Below are 16,677 nucleotides of genomic sequence, written 5' to 3'. Positions count from 1 at the left end.
TGGGGGGTTCTTCCCACTGCTTGAGGGGACCTCGAGCGCCGAAGGCGCGAGGTTCCGTAGGGGGGTCCGGGGCATGCTCCCCCGGAAAATTTTGAAAAATGAACCTTCTAAAATGGCATTTCGTGCATTTTCAAGAGGATTTCCAAGAAAAAATCAGAGATAGATTTTTATTCATTGACAAAGGGAGCAGTTTTTCTACATAAAATGTGGACCAAAAAGTGGACCTTTACATAAAATGTGGACCAAAAAGTGGACCTTAACATAAAAAGTGGACCAAAAAGTGGACCTTTGAGCCTTGTGGGGGGGTTCTTCCGAACCCCCGGAACCCCCCCTGGCTACGGGCATGCTTCAACCTGAAACTTTAAGTGCAGCTCCGTATCACTTTCCTGGGCAATGTCCATGTTTCAAGTCACACATGCTGACATTATTTACCTCTCCAGGGTACAAACATGTACCATTTTTCTCACCTGATGCCAGATCGAAACGTTTGTGTGAAGGAACGCTGTTAGCTTCCCGGCACTTCACCCGGTGGCGCCAAATGGCCGACACAGACATGGGGCCATTTGGGAACCGGTCTGACCTTCAAAGGCAACATTTAAGTGCTCCCCTCGCTGGTGGTGCCGCTACACTGTAGCCCAGCGGAAGACCGATGCATTGATCATGAGGTCAAGGCAAAAGTCAGGGTTGGTACTTTAAGTTTGTGGCGTGCTCACGGAATGGCTTCTAAGGAAGCCAAACTTCAGCCTACCCATGGATTTCTAAACACATTATCGACATATGGAACAACCACCTGCACTAAAGCTCAATGCGCCCAAAACAGTTACTCAAGCAACTGGATATGATCCATCTATATCCAGTTGAGTAACTGTTTCTGGCGTATCTTATTACCTGGATGTCTAACCGTCATCGACGTAAAGCTCCATGCTTTATTTAGTCTTTTCCTCAGGCCAATGGCCGGTCTCAAACAGGATATCATAGTCATTGTGAAGGAAAATGGACTGCGCCATCTCCTATAATCGACGGAAAATGTCAGCACTTTTCTTTTGGGCCCCAATCATACTTCCAGCTTTTGTGCTCAACCCACAATTGTACAATCAACGCGTACAGATGGGATGTCATTGTAAAGGGTAATAGGCTGCTCTGTGTAAAGGATAATAGACTGCGGTAGGATCGAGGGAGAATTTCGGAACTTTTTTTTGAACCACTCAAATAACTAGCGCCGGTGCTCAACCCAAAATTGTACAATCATCAGGTACAGATGGGATAGTATTGTAAAGGATAATAGAGTGTATGTTCCCTGATCGACTAAGAGTTTCGACACTTTTATTTTGGGACCCACTCAAATTACAAGCGCTAGTGCTCAACCCAAAAAGGTACAATCAGATACAGATGGGATGTTATTGTAAAGGATAATAGAGTGCTCTGTGTAATGTATAATAGACTGTATGTGCTATGATCGAGGAGTTTCGACACTTTTATTTCGGGACCCACCCAAATAACAAGCGCTGGTGCTCAACTCACATATGTACAGTAATCAGGTACATGTTGCTGTACAGATGGGATATTATTGTAAAGGGATTGCTCTATGAAAAGAATAATAGACGCTATGATCGATGGGCACTTTTCTTTTGGGACTCACTTAGTTATATAACTAGCAGCGGTGCTCAACCCACAGATGTATAATCATCAGGTACAGATGGGATATTATTGTAAAAAGTAATAGACTGCTCTATGATCGAGGGAAAATCTCATCACACTTTTGAGACCCTTTTATCTTCTTGGATGTCCATCGCCGAACGACGAGGGACCCACTTAATATATAACTAGCGCCTGTGCTCAAGGTGGTTTAAAACCTCCATGCTGTGCTCAAGCCACTTATGTACAATCATCACAGATGGGATACCCTTGAAAAGGACCATAATAGACTGCCCTATAAATGTAAAGAATAATACACTGCGCTATATGATACATGCAAAAAAATTCGATTCTTTTTTTTCTGTGCAATAGCTCAATTGGTAGAGTGCTCGCTTTGTAACCGGGAGGTCGTGAGTTCAAACCCCGGCCGGGTCATACCAAAGACTTTAAAAATGGTACACACTTTTTTCTCTGCTTAGCACTCAGCACATATGAGAAAGAGTGTGGGAAGGTCAAACACACATCACTACCAGCGGACCAGCCCCCTGCTGTAGTGCAGTGCACAATTGTGTGTCGCCCAAGGGCTACGAAATGGAGATGGGCACCACCCTACTCTCGGGCAAGAGCACGGGAGACCTTCTTCTTCTTCTTTTTTTCTGTGATCTACTTACGTGTCCTGAGCTGTTGCTAAGCCCACAAACGTACCATCATCCCAAATTGGATATCGTTACTGTTGTAAAGGATCAAAAGCATGCTTTACAGCTCTGCACAAACTCTGGACAACGCTTGAGAGTAAAGCTTTGTGCCATCGACTAGCTATGTAGCTTTGGTTCAACGGTTAGTCTTCACGCAAATAGTGAATAGATCCGATAAAATTAAGTTAGCTGTAAATCTAATAAATCTGATATAAAGATCTGCGCTCTACGAATCGTGATCGACGTACTCTGCTCAGACGAACAGCGAAGGCAGTCGCAGCTGCGCAGAGCAGATAAAGTTGATTTATCTCTCACTCATACGCGAGATGAACACAAATTAAGATGTCCAACCGCGGACCAGGACTCACTTATACCAATAGGCGGAAATTTGGCAAGACAAAATCGTTACAATACATTTATACAGTTTCTTGAAAATAGCTATAATAGGGCAAACGCAAAGGGGATATAGCCGCCATGTCCATCTCAAAGGAAGCCGTGTTTTACAGAATAAAGTTTCATATCAATATAATGTAGTTCAAACACTTCCCCCTCTTTTCTCAATGTAAAAGCCAATATCAAGTGGCAGCCGATGTCTGTGGTTGCTGCACCACAGAGAGTAATCAGTTGGATTTATGACTTTGTTACCTCTGTACGGAGGTATTGTTTAGGGCGGGTTCGTCTCTGTGTATGCTTGTCCAGGATAGACGGCTGCAGGAAGAGTGGGTGGAGATTTGGTAACTTGATTGACAGGGTTGTTAATCCGCGTGGGAGTAAGTGGGCGGTACGTGGAGGAAATCAGGAGGTGGGTGACTGTGCGTAATAACCGATCAAATCACGTCACACAACCCTCTCCACGGTTCCAAGTTCCAATGACAACCCCAAACTTCCCCAAAGTCTGAAATCTCGAGCCGATGTTCTTGTTGTGAAGGAGAAACATTACAAGCTGTGACAAAGAGTGTTCCCGGGATGTCAGCTACACAACCTCACAAAGTAATTCATCTTCAGAATTTATTACCTTTGCATTCATCAACATTGCAATCAAAGAACTGACGCGCAGTGGTCAATTGGAACACATAAAAGGCATACTAATGTGGTATTTTACTACCTTGTTGATCACAATTCCTAGAATGTTGCCGGTCTCATGACTCACATGCTATGATTAATGGGATTGGGAATCCGTCTTTTTGACAACCCACTAGCTGCAAATTGGTTCCTTTGATACACGATTTTGCCGCAAGTGCAAGACGCATCACGCTTGTAGATTTAAGGAAGGCAAACATGATCATTGGTGGAAGTGTGATGTCTTGGGAACCAACTTTCCTTCCGTTTCGTTTGATGGGGTGTTCATCTTCTAGCTTCAAAGGCAATTTATTTCTTGCTTTGAAGTGTGACTGATACTGTACTTTGTGAGTAAGGCTGTAATGCGTTCACTAAGACTCGGAAAGTAACACCTTGGATAGCTTAGGAGAGTGTATACGTACGTGTGTGTTCCATCATCTACATGTACAACGAAAATAGATTATGACATTTTTTGAAAAAAAATTGATTATCGTCACTATACACAGCTACACCAATAAACAGGATTACTGTAAAAATTTGGTAAACTTTCTGTAATATATTAACTGCAAGTCTACATCTACACCAAAGCTAAATTTTACTGACTAGTTTAGAAATACAGAGTCAGTCGTACGGTCAAAGGTAAATGAAATATGTGCTTTGGAACAGCAAACTTAAGATTTTCTTAAGCTTGTATTTCACGGGCCTTGATGTGACGTAAACTTATTGCTTTCAAGGATAAAGGAATATGGAGGCGCCTTTGGGCTAAATACCTTCAAGACCCTTGCCAGGAAGATGAATCCGTCGTCTTACATGCAGGCTCTATCTGTATTTGCACATGTGAAGTTATCATGTACCTGTCGGATGTTTTCTCGGACCTTGAAAAACCACAGTAGTGTCGTGTGATATATTTGTTACAGCGCTCGACCAGGGACAATTTTAAGGAAGTTCTGGGTTTGAACCTTTAGAAAAGAAGTGTGGTGTGATATACTGTGATATATTGGTTAAAGCGCTCGACCAGGGACAATTTTAAGGAAGTTCTGGGTTTGAACCTTTAGAAATGAACTTAACACGATTTTCCAGACTTTGCTCAAAGAGTAGGGTTTTTGAATGGTAGGGAATATTTGTGATTACAAGGAACGGAAATACAACTTAGTACTACGAGAATTTGTAGCGTCACAAATTCTTGTAGTGCTAAGTCGTATTTCCGTTGCATTCATCAGTAAGTAAATATCATAAATAACAGCATAGAAGCAATCAAAACTGTCAACATCGGTTAGGTTCCATATTTGACTAGTACAGTATGGTGCATACACGCAATTTTACAGGGAAATCTGGAGACTTCAGACTCACCGGAAGTGTTTTGAGTCATCGCTAATGTATTGGGACATCGTACGAGGTAAGTTAACTCAGTATTACACACTCAGGCCAACTTCCCTGCCAATCAAGTAGCCAAATACCCCAGCAATCATCTTTGGATACACAAACCCACAGACAAACAACTCTAGCCAAAAACAATAACTCCGTACCCGAAGGCAACAAGTTCAAATGCGTTGCGCACCATACAATTCAAAGGCTACATATACACCACGACAACCACAAACCCAATGTGTTCGTCTAAACATGTGATTCTAGAATGTATCGTCTTAACTTCACTTCACTTCACTAATACTGCTTGTGCCGTATCGATTGTGTTCACACACCTTGATGCGAGTGCTCCGGTAATTTTACGGCAGCATGAACACATATGATCCGTACATGTGAAAACCAGAATACCGAGAAGCATCCTTTAAAGGCATCCAATGCGATTTCAGGGCAGCAAAACTGGAAATATCATGAATAAGGCAATCTTTCTCATATTTACACATACTGCTTCACATGATCACATTTGAGTCAGCATTTCATGACTTTGGGCATTTAAAACTACAGAAACAAGCTCCAAGATTAGTCATTTATTTTCTGGGTGGTACCCTGAAAATCAGCCCAGGGTCCTTCCAGTAACCATTTTTCTTCAGAATTTTCGAATTTTTGCTTCATGAGGGTCAATATACATTGGGATAGTGTGGTTTCAACTCAGTATGTAGATAAATAAGTAGAATATTGCTTTGAAAAAATTAGGTTCTCAAGCCCTAAAAACTGCACTGGATGACTTTAAGAACATGTCGGTGAAGAAACTCCGTCAAAGAATAACCTCCCCATAGGAACCTCAATTTTGTAATAGATAACGTCCTATCTAAGGGATGCACTTACCCAAAGCTAGGTCCTGATTACTTTCCCAAGGACACAGTATCGGAGAGGTCCAGGCTTTTTTACCCAGGACCTCTTGGTTCCTAGGAGAACAGTCAAACCATTACGCGACACGGCGCCATTTGTTTTTTTGTTGTTTGGCCAGTCGGACAAGGCTATTCCAGATAGTGCATGGCCAGAGGGACTGGCTAATGTACTGGTGACGTTAGGGTTCAAGGAGACGCTGAAGCAAGGATGCACTAAGTCCTCAGAGAACAGAAGTAAAAGTCGACTCTATAAAATTGCGGGGATTCTAGTTCTTTTCTTCACGAAGGACGCTGTTCGGATCCATTCACTCACTGATGCTGCAAGACTTATAGAAAAGACAGAACAAATCTTTACACGCGTCCATCCAACAAAAAAACATCGATCGTAGAATTAAAGGATATATTTTATAAAGTAGTTGCTCGGGGCTTCGTGTGACGAACGACTCTATATTTCTAGCTAGAGTTTCCATAAAGAACGTGATTGTTTCATTAATTTTCCACCATGTTCAGATGACACATACATGTATGGAACGACCAACCGTGTCGCAAACGCACAAATCTCACCTTCGAAATCATTTTAAGATAGAACTAGGAGATTTTGTAGTTCACAGACACACACACACACACACACACACACACACATACATTGTACACACACACATGCACATACATACATTGTACACACACACACTCATGCACGCACGCACACACACACACGCACACACACACACACATTGTACACACACACACACACACACACATACATTGTACACACACACACACACACGCACACGCACACACACACGCACACGCACGCACACACACAAACACACACAGACCATCATTGAATGACTTAAGCAACTCAGTTACCAGATTCAAAACATAAGGGAAATATGCTAACATTATCCCTAAAAACCAGAACCCTAGTATCAAAGGGTTGTATTTGATTTGGTAACATATGGATATTTATTTTCAGTTCAAATGACGTTCTTTATCGCCAGTTACTTATTGGTTTGATAGCTTTTAGCATGATAAATTTCTTACTTTATTTTAGTGCATATGATTAGTTTCATTCTATGTGCAACGTCGAGTACTTTCATACAAATGTATGGCTGAAAGTTTGTCATTGCGACACACAATCTTCTACAATGCATATTGATCTGCGTTACAATACATCACTGAACTTTCTACATCATCCATAATCGTTAAAAAGCTTACGTAGCGATCATTCTAGTGTGTGTCATCAAAACTAGCTGAAGTACATCCAGTAAATGTATTTCAACTCAAGACATTTTCATGCATGAACTTTTTTTAATATCAAACGTGAAATTTAAGAAGAACTTCAGCAAGTCTACAGACTTCAGAAGTTGGAGGAAAGAGCGTGGAAGTTGTCTTGGCGTCCGTCTTCTCTCGACCCTAATTGCGTGCTTGGCAGGGAAACAGGACGTCAGATGTAATATAAGTCATGTGGGGAGGGCGGGGGCTGGGACCGGCACAGGAATGCACAATGAGACGGCTTAAGTGACTCCTACGTACATCCGCCTCCGGCTCATTGAACACGCTCATGAATACCGTTCCCGTCTGCTCGGATGATTTGTGGCCCTCTAGTGACGGGTCCCTGCTTTGGCACATCAGGCGATTTCCCTCACAGAACAGGTAAACTCCAAAAAAACAGTTACTCAAGCAACTGGATGGGATTTTGGACCAAAACCATATCCGGTTGCTTGAGTAACTGTTTCTTGGCATATCTTATTTTAAATTACCTGAATGTCTAACCTTCACTGACGTATGAACAAAGAAGCCTTCCAATGGGTCCTTACTTAAACATCAGACGATTTCCCTCACAAAACAATAAACTCATAACAAAGTGGTCTTCTATCGGGTCATTAATTACTTTCATATGAGTTTCCCTCGCAAAACAGGTAAAGTCGCCAAAGTGGCCTTCTGACGGGTCCCTGCTTTGATATCAGACAATTTCCTTTATTTGATATCAGAAAATTTCCCCCAATGTCCCTTAACAAAATGGCCTTCTAACGGGTCCTTACTTTCATATGAGTTTCCGTAACAAAACAGGAAAACTATTAACAAAGTGGTCTTCCATCGGATCCTTACTTTCATATCAATTTCCCTTGGTGGCCTTTTTACAGGTCATTGCTTTGATATCATGTAATTTCCCTCTCAACAAAGCGGCCTTCTAACGGGTCCTTACTTTCACATCAGACGATTCCCCAGGCAAACTCTTAACAAAGTATACCATTACAGACCAGACCATTTCCCTGAAATTCCCTCACAAAATAAAGCAGGTAACTTCTTGACAAAGTAAACTATTACCAATCGGCCATAGGACTTTCATAGTCGGTTGTATGTGCGATTATGGAGTATCCAGACTGTGCTCAAGATGTGGCTCTCCTAAGAAATGGGACCTCCTCCAACTGTACGTCTCATCCAAAAGGGACGTACCCAACCGCAATTAATTGAAGGTTCTCATTTTGTATCTGATTCGAGAAAGAAAATAGCCTAAAAAAGCCTTTCCTGGTGACACAACATTGGGGGCTGCTAGAGATTCGAACCCAGGACCTTTAGATTCTGCGTCAACGGCCCCAACCAACCCTGATGAGGCCATACCATGAACTGCACAGTTGGTTTTGCAAGCTCATCACCACAGACCATCCGCGAATCATAACGTTATTACAGCGACCTCCCCTGAAGGCGACATAAAGGCAACTCATTTAGCAATCTCGAACCCGAAACACCCTGAGAATTCCACTTAGTCTTTATCAATGTTTTTCCCATAGACTGAAAGAACAGTTCATAGAAAAACCTATTAAGTCGGAGATGGAGTACATGGCTTTGAACTGCCGTGACTCCCTACTGTATTAGGAAAGGGTGAAGGTGACTATATTAGATTGCCTGCTAGCTCGGCAATGACGTATATGAAAAGTGAACAATATGTTCGTGACAGTCGTTAGACACAGCAAAGAGTCAAACACACGCACAATTTCACACGCACTTACTGAAAAAAGCAAACCTTCTCATTCTGTACCCGGAAAACTTATCGTAGACCTACACATTAGAACACTACAGATGGTATGGTATTAATGTTCTCAAAAGGATACCTGAAAAGGATTTGTAAACTGTTACCTTCGTGACAATAAAATGGCAACTAAGATCTCGCAAACTACATATAAAACCATTAGACCTTGAGATGAAGGTAACTTGTGTACGTTATTGATTTTATGAATTTTGGTTTCACAACAGGCGCCATAGGTCAGATTGAATATGACGGGCAAAAATTGTTTTTACCTTTAATAGTTGAACTTTAGTGGCACCATTTACTGTCCAATCTCAAAGCCGTATATGGGTCGTATAGGCCCAGTATAATTTGTTACGGCTTGTCGTTGTAGATTAAGTTTACGGTCAGTAAAGGTCTACTCAATACAGGAGCGTCCGTGGGGCACATCTGCCGGGGCGGGTCAACACATCACATGTCATAAAAGAGCCATTGAATAAACGTGCGGCTTCTCAGAAACGGAGGCTCCAAATGCCACAGGTAAAACCAAGCGGATGTGAGTAACCGCGGGTTGTGGCCTGGATGATTGAATTCAGACTTAGCCAAATTGGAAGCGTCTTTAAATTGTTTCATCTGACATTTGGTAAGTCTGAGAAATGTAGAGGGGCATATTTGCTTTTACATGCCGGCTTAACACCCGAACTGGTAGATAATGAAGTGTTAATGAAAGGATGTACCTGGAATCCCAACATTTCACGAAACGTGGGATCGAACAATAGTGATAAATGGCAGATGAGTCTGGTAATGTCTGTTTGAGACTTTAGTCGAATATCCATTACCGGTGGGCCAAGGGCTAGTCTTTCTGGAATTCACATACATGTACAATACTCAATACTATACAGCTTCTACAGAACGCCGTTGGTATTTGATGTTTCAGGCAACCGGTACCACTACCCAAAACTTGGAATGTAGAAGCAGATTCAAGGCAATGCTAACCATCGCGCTTCTGGATAGGTTTGCCCAAATTAGTCAAAAGATCGACCTGGAAATCGATGTCATACATCGTGTTCCGCACGTATACCACGGAATTATGGTGTACATTGCATGTGGGTATGTCGATAAACGTTTTACGTCTAGATTGAATTAGAAATGTTGAGCACCCGGTGATGACATTGGAGTTAAGAATGATGTGAAATTCCTCCTGGCTGACGAAGTCTCACAGGAAGAGTTAATTGTATAAAATTGTGTTTCGGACCGCCAAGGCTTATTAAGAATAGCATGATCGTACTATGCAAACCAATTGAGCATTATTCTGTCTGTTAAGTTGCAGCGAGTGAAAGAACAAGTCAATCATGTCAACAACTCATGAAAAAAGCTGCAATATCTGGGCAGTAGCATTAAAAGGGTAGATGTCAATAAGAAACTTGGAATCGAACGGCGGACTGTAAACAATTTTTTTTGTTTCAAAGAAATCCCTCAGTGCAGGGCCAAGAGACCACTACAGTACGAGCAGGGTCGAAACCCACCGTACTGAAGTACAAATTATCAAGTATCTCCTCTCCCGAAGTATATGTGTCGGTCACAGTCAGACGCATTAATATATCATAGAAAGTTTATTGCAAATACATGCCCGAGGGCTAAAATTGCAGTTACTAACAACAAAAGAAAGAAAATGCAGTGGTATGTGAGACTATATCTACGTCCGTAACATTATACTATACTCTACTTGTCAACATACACGGTACAAGCTATAGTTTTACTGGGTTTGACTTCTTCTTTTTAGGCAATGGAAGACGAATTTACCCACTTCTTCTATAATATGGGTTCTTTGATTTTAGCAGTAAAATTGTTTTTTTTGTGGTAGGGAATGGTGGATAAGTAAGGGAGAATGTTGGACACGGTGGTAAATAATTGTTTTCTGATGTCATCATAAAATGGACAATTAGAGATGAAATGAATTTCGTCTTCCACTGCATTTGAGGAGCAATATTTCTCTCCGACACAGGTAGTTTCATTAATGCTCAAGTCAAGCTCAACACAAGAGCATCACAGGCTCTTGAGAAAACACTCTACCCATTACTCTACACACAAGACCAGCATGGCCCCTTTGCTCACGAGAAAACACTTTACCCATTACGCCACAGGACGCAACATCTTGTCGCAGCTCAGCCTTAAATGTAAACCTATATTGTACAGTTGGGACAGGTGGGGGTTGGCACATGTATTTGTTCCACAGAACCGCAAATACATCTGAACACAGCGTGGTATCCGAATTAGACTCAACTTTCTGTAGACAAACGACAATAAAAAACAGGCAGATCAAAGCATTTGAAAACAGAAATGCCAAAACATTTGTATTGTAATTACAAGTAGACTGGGCCACCTATGGAGGATGTCGATTATGCAAAAATGAATGTACGTTACGCCCCCCTGTTGGTACTCAAATCACGCTGCCTGAAAGCTAAGTACGTACATTCTGGCGTCTTTGATATTTCTTCACTTTGGCACTTAATGGTGTGACCCAAGCTTTGTGAGGTTTTGTCTGTAGCTGCCTATCAGAATTGTTCCAGTAAGTGCTGAAAGGGCCAGATCGACGCAAGTCAAAAGTCAGGAATAGGTCTGCCGAGACCTCGAATGCATTACAGTATGGGTTTGGTGAATGTACAATGGAAGCAGTGAACATGGAATACATGTCATTTCTAAGACTAAGTGCTCTCGTTATGTGGGTGAAAGAGGTTATAATTTCCACAAGCTTTCACTATCTTGATGACATCAAACAATACATTTCTACCGAGATCACAAAACACATTTATCATTAAAACGTGGGGCTATTCATTAGCCATTCACTCCAAAGATGATGCCATCCCCGTTTACTAGTTTAAGTATAAACATCAGTCAGATCTATGGATTACACATTGCTTGTAGATTTTATACGTTATCGTAAATGTGACTGTTATCGAGATCTGATTATTAAACCCATTTACTTAAGTACTTATAGGTATTTGTAAAAGAAAACGTGCTAATTGGTATTATGAGGATAAGTGAATTTTATTTGTATATCCCATTAATATTTTTTTATCTTATGCTTATGAGCCACCACAATTCTTCTGAACCTTTTTCTGGTATATTATTTGGGTGGCAGGGGTACTATCTCATTTATTCACCATATAGATTACTATAGTAATATTCAATCTCCTTCAGGTAAATAAATGGGATAGTATAGGTGCTATCGCATTAATTTACCATATAGACTGCAGTACAGTAACTCTTGGTGGTATAATGTAAAATAATTTTCTACTTATAACTATCTACGTGTAAAAGTAGTTAGCGCGTTTTGTAACGACAACAATGTTCAGTACTAAATAATAAATGGGATAAATAGCCAAATTTGTTATCGTCTATGTGTGTTCCCATGCAATTAGCCTTTGGGCATGAGTTTGCCAATAAAGTTTGACATTAACATTAACATGTACGTACATTATTGGCCTTGACAAGCAAGGGCTACGTTGGTATTGACGCTATTATCTTTTCTTTCGTTCAATACCTGACCACAATCATCCGGCGAATACCAGTTAACGAGACCCTGACCGACCGCAGGTTAAGGGTCAGGATTTATCTCCAACGTAATTGTGAATGTGGCCCACCACACAGACGTACAGCTAGTGTATGATTACGTGCACAACCCCGCTGCATTGGGAATGCATTATTACTGTAGCACAGCATGTAGAGACGCTTGTCTGGAGCCATTATTGCAGTTTTCAGTCTTCAATTAACCGTCTCTTAAGAGGGTCATTGTCATACCAATCTGTCACAACAATTTGTTGACGTTAATCGAGGTAGCTGGAGCGTGGCAAAATTCTACTCAAAACTTGTTCCAGACATCGTAAATTCATTTAATTTCACGGTGGTTTTGTTTTACTGAAGACGGGAACATGAGATTTTCGCGGTGTTTTAAACTCACGGTAGAAATAATTTTGTACTACAGTAGCCATACAAAGAAGGCATATTCACGGTGGCATGGATTCGCGATGGACAGGCCACTGCTAAGAAACTAAAACCACTACAAAGTTTCACCACTATAAGTCATCCTATGTTACTCCGACTGTTGTCAAAGTCTACGCTACAAGCCAACTGTATAAGCCAAATGTACTTTTGTATGCACCTATTGGCTGGTAGCCATACGTCAGTGTCACCACTGTCACGGTCTTATTGAGAGATAACGCCATATCTATGTTGCATGAAGCAACCTTCGAAAGACTGATGATCATAGAGATACTTGCGCGTGGCAGCAACGTACCTTAAGTATTGAAAATGTGCGAATACATCTTTTCTTACTTTAAGAGCGATAGAAAAGTCGATAAAATATCATCTCATACAGTTGAAACCGCAGAGACGTATTGGTAACTCTATTCGAAGCGGTCGGGGTTCTTGGTCGTTCCCGCTTGAGATATTACCTCGGTCAATCGTGCTTTTGTCTTCAGGATCGATAAATATGACACAGAGGGAGAATGCTGCCAAATGTAATTATCGTTCGCTGCGGTTCAGATAGTGGCCAAACTTGATTAATTCCCCACATAACACAGGCGTCACGATAAAGCCTGCATGCTTACCTCAGTCAGATGCCCGGGGGCGTTTTCCTTTAAATGCATCAGCGTTTGAAAGTGGTCACGGTTAAGTAGTCGGGCAACGAGCTACGGGGGTGCTTGATATGGGCAAGGAGAAAGATCTGCCACAGATAACAGACGTTTGGTGAAAAGACAGACTGTATAGTTGGCGTTGAATATCAGTTAAGCTGACAGACAATCCTTAACTGGAAAGATCATCTTGGCTTGAGCAAATCCTTCGCAGTTCTCTCTGTGGACTAGCACAGAATTGAGATTATCTTATACATAGGATGTAATGGAATCCGAACGTTGGTGCTGAGGTAGACAAACTTTGCTGAGATCGCAAAATAATAAATAGCTAGTGAATATTGTAACGACAAGGCGTTTCCATCGCAGTCAGCCATTGCGTAAGCAATTTTCCACTCAACAGAAGCCAGACACAACAACCTGAGCTTGCTTAAAAAACATTGAATCCCTCATAACGAACGGAACATTCTAGATATTCATGCAGAATCACGGTGGACTGCTGAACAGTTAAGTCTAAATGCAGTTTACTTTACAGGTTTCTTACTAATTAGCTGGATCAAATGCTCACTGGATCAAATATTGGCTTATTGGTATGGGCAGCACCGGTGTGAGGAAGTAGCGAACGGCCAAGCAGGTTTTGCCCTTGGTCAATCTGATGTGACCCGATCCGTACTTCTGGCGGCCTCTCCAATAAACATGCAAAACCTGGTGTCCTTGCGTTACTGTTGAGGCCATATTGCATGTCTATCAAACATAGTACGGGTCAGATAGTCCCCTGACAGTCCTAGTGGCCATGATAAAAGCCTGAACTTCGCATAGTCTAAAAGGTTATAAAATGTCATCATCAAAATATTTCTTGTAATTGTTTTCAAAATCGCATGCATGAACGTTTTACCATGTTTGTCAAATGGAAATGTGTTTCTGTTTAATTCCTTTCTAATTACTATTGTTGGATAGCGGCGCCAATATAATCTAGATAATAATTTGTCTGCCTTTGTTAAGTCTGATGAATAGAAACAAAAGTGCCAAAGAATGTGATATGCCTAATGCTTCGCAAAGAAATAGAATGAATGGCCTATCCATACATTCATATCCCTTTATAATTATATTGTGGTATTGATATATTGTTGTCAATACCATCTTTAACAAACATACATTGCAAATCTACATGTAAAACCCAAATGTATATTGTGCTCTAATGACACCATCAAGGCTTTACTTAAAATTTTTCTTGCATTGATTCATTGAGATGGCACACAGCCATTCTCGGATATTTTTACCACCTTGATCTGGGAAAAATTGATTGCACTGTCTTAAAAAACACAATGAATGCGGTATGGAGAACATTGATGTTGATGCTGGTTGTCGGGCCAAGATGTATTTGTTCATTATCTCCGGAATAATTCACGATGGGAGAAGGAATCTATATGAAGTTCGCCAACGACACACATAAATCAAAATGGTTTTTCTTGCGTTCAAAGTCATACATTCTTTGGAACAAAAATAAATGCATGCACCAGTGAGATTATTCCAGCGTCAGCAAAAACGTGGATGTTGTTAATAATCGCACCTGCAATATTTCATACTTGAAGACATGGAAGTTATTTTTTTCACTTCATGGCGGAAAAAATTCCAATAGACCCAGAGGGGCACTAAAGTCGGGAGAAGGGTATCTTTTATGATTCTGGGAGGTAATAAATGTATGAAACTTTACAGAATATGATGAAGTACAATCGTGTTGCAAGGAAGCAAACTAAAGCATCAACACTCTGAAAATTCGCAAAATACCCCTTAAACAATCACAGAATCCACTGCAAGCGCCTAGAACTGAGAAAAATGTGACTGGAGACTGTAATAGTTTCTTTGCTATCGCTTCAACGATCGCCACCCTGGTTAGGATTTATACCGACCGAAAATACTTATCCTAAAGCGAAATACATATAGGATGCATATAGAGGGTACTGCACGGGAGTTTCACAAAATAAACGTCACACAAGTGCAATTCTGATATAAGTCCACAGATTATGTATCCAGTGATGGATAATCCTTGTAAAATAATACTCTCTTCCCTACATTGGTGCTCGTCTAATGTGTCCTTCAAAATTCTCTTGGCAGTGACTGTAATGGAATCCAGCTTGTTGAATGGGGACCCAGGTGGCTTCTCTCAACCGCAGCCATCTATATCCCTGCTCTTGGACAACCGATCGGCATTGAAGCGTTTGAATGTTATCAAAACAAAGTAGAAAATCATGGCTAATGTATCTGTAAGCTGTGACTTCGAGCTCTCTTGGCTGTTTGTTGAGTCTGATCCACGTCCTAATAACTCTTACTGAGACGTGTATCATCTTGCAGTTCCTGTATCTTAAGTTGTTTGCATTACATGTAAGTGAAGATACAACAGTCACTGAAATGTTTTCTGGGGTCCAATTCTTCACTATGAAATAAATTCAACCAAAGCACAAACAAACGTAGCCTCCATAGCATGTAAAACCTGGAGGGGGGGGGGGGTCTTCAGGGTCTTTGGGAGCTTTTATGTGCTATGTTCTGATTGCATATAGACAACATAGCCGGCCTGGTTGAATTACCCCCGTTTAGAACTGAGCTAATCAGAAAACAGTCGGAGGCCACCAAACCCCCAGTTCTATAAGCCTGCTACGGAGGCTAAAACAAACGTGATGACGCGATGTTCTAATTTCCGATTAACCCTGTCCTGCTAGTCATTCCGTGAATTATATTGCTTCTTGTGCAGAAGATTTCAGACCCTCTTTGAATAAGTGGTACGGCTTTGCCTTATTAGTCAGCCTACAATGTTACCAAGGAGTCCTAAAGTCCTAACATCAGCATTACATTCATGAGAGAAAAAAGAACCTTCCCAACATATGTTGGGCACAGCGTTGGTGATATAAATATTCTTCCCAACAATTGTTGGGAGCAGGACACTTAAGAAAGATACACAAAGACAGGTATGCATCCAAAGGTTCCATTCTGGCTCAACGTATTGCACTTTTACGGTGACGTCTGGCTGTAACGGCGTGAAGTAACCATCATTTACATTCACAACTACAATGTCAACCCCTTCTTAATGGCCTTTGGTAATAATAAAGCAGTAAGGCTTGAAAATGGATGGATTTCAGGTCAGCAATGTCCGTTCCGATGTAACACACGCCGTACCGAGATGTTCATACACATTGCTGTGCACAGAAAAGTAAAGAAATGTGTCTAATGGATAGATACGCAATACATAGAAAACTGTTTTTCAGCTATATATCTAGAAAAATAACGTGACAACTAAGACAGTGCAAATATATGTAGAATTGCTGAAGTATGTCGGTGAATGGCTAAAGTAGTTTGGCAAAGCATAATTTATCCAACACCAT

The sequence above is a fragment of the Branchiostoma belcheri genome, unplaced genomic scaffold, assembly GCF_001625305.1.
Source record: "Branchiostoma belcheri isolate BF01 breed outbred unplaced genomic scaffold, Haploidv18h27 scaffold17, whole genome shotgun sequence".
Taxonomy (NCBI): Eukaryota; Metazoa; Chordata; class Leptocardii; order Amphioxiformes; family Branchiostomatidae; genus Branchiostoma; species Branchiostoma belcheri.
The sequence above is the reverse complement of the archived record's forward strand: the minus strand, read 5'-3'. Positions refer to the sequence as shown.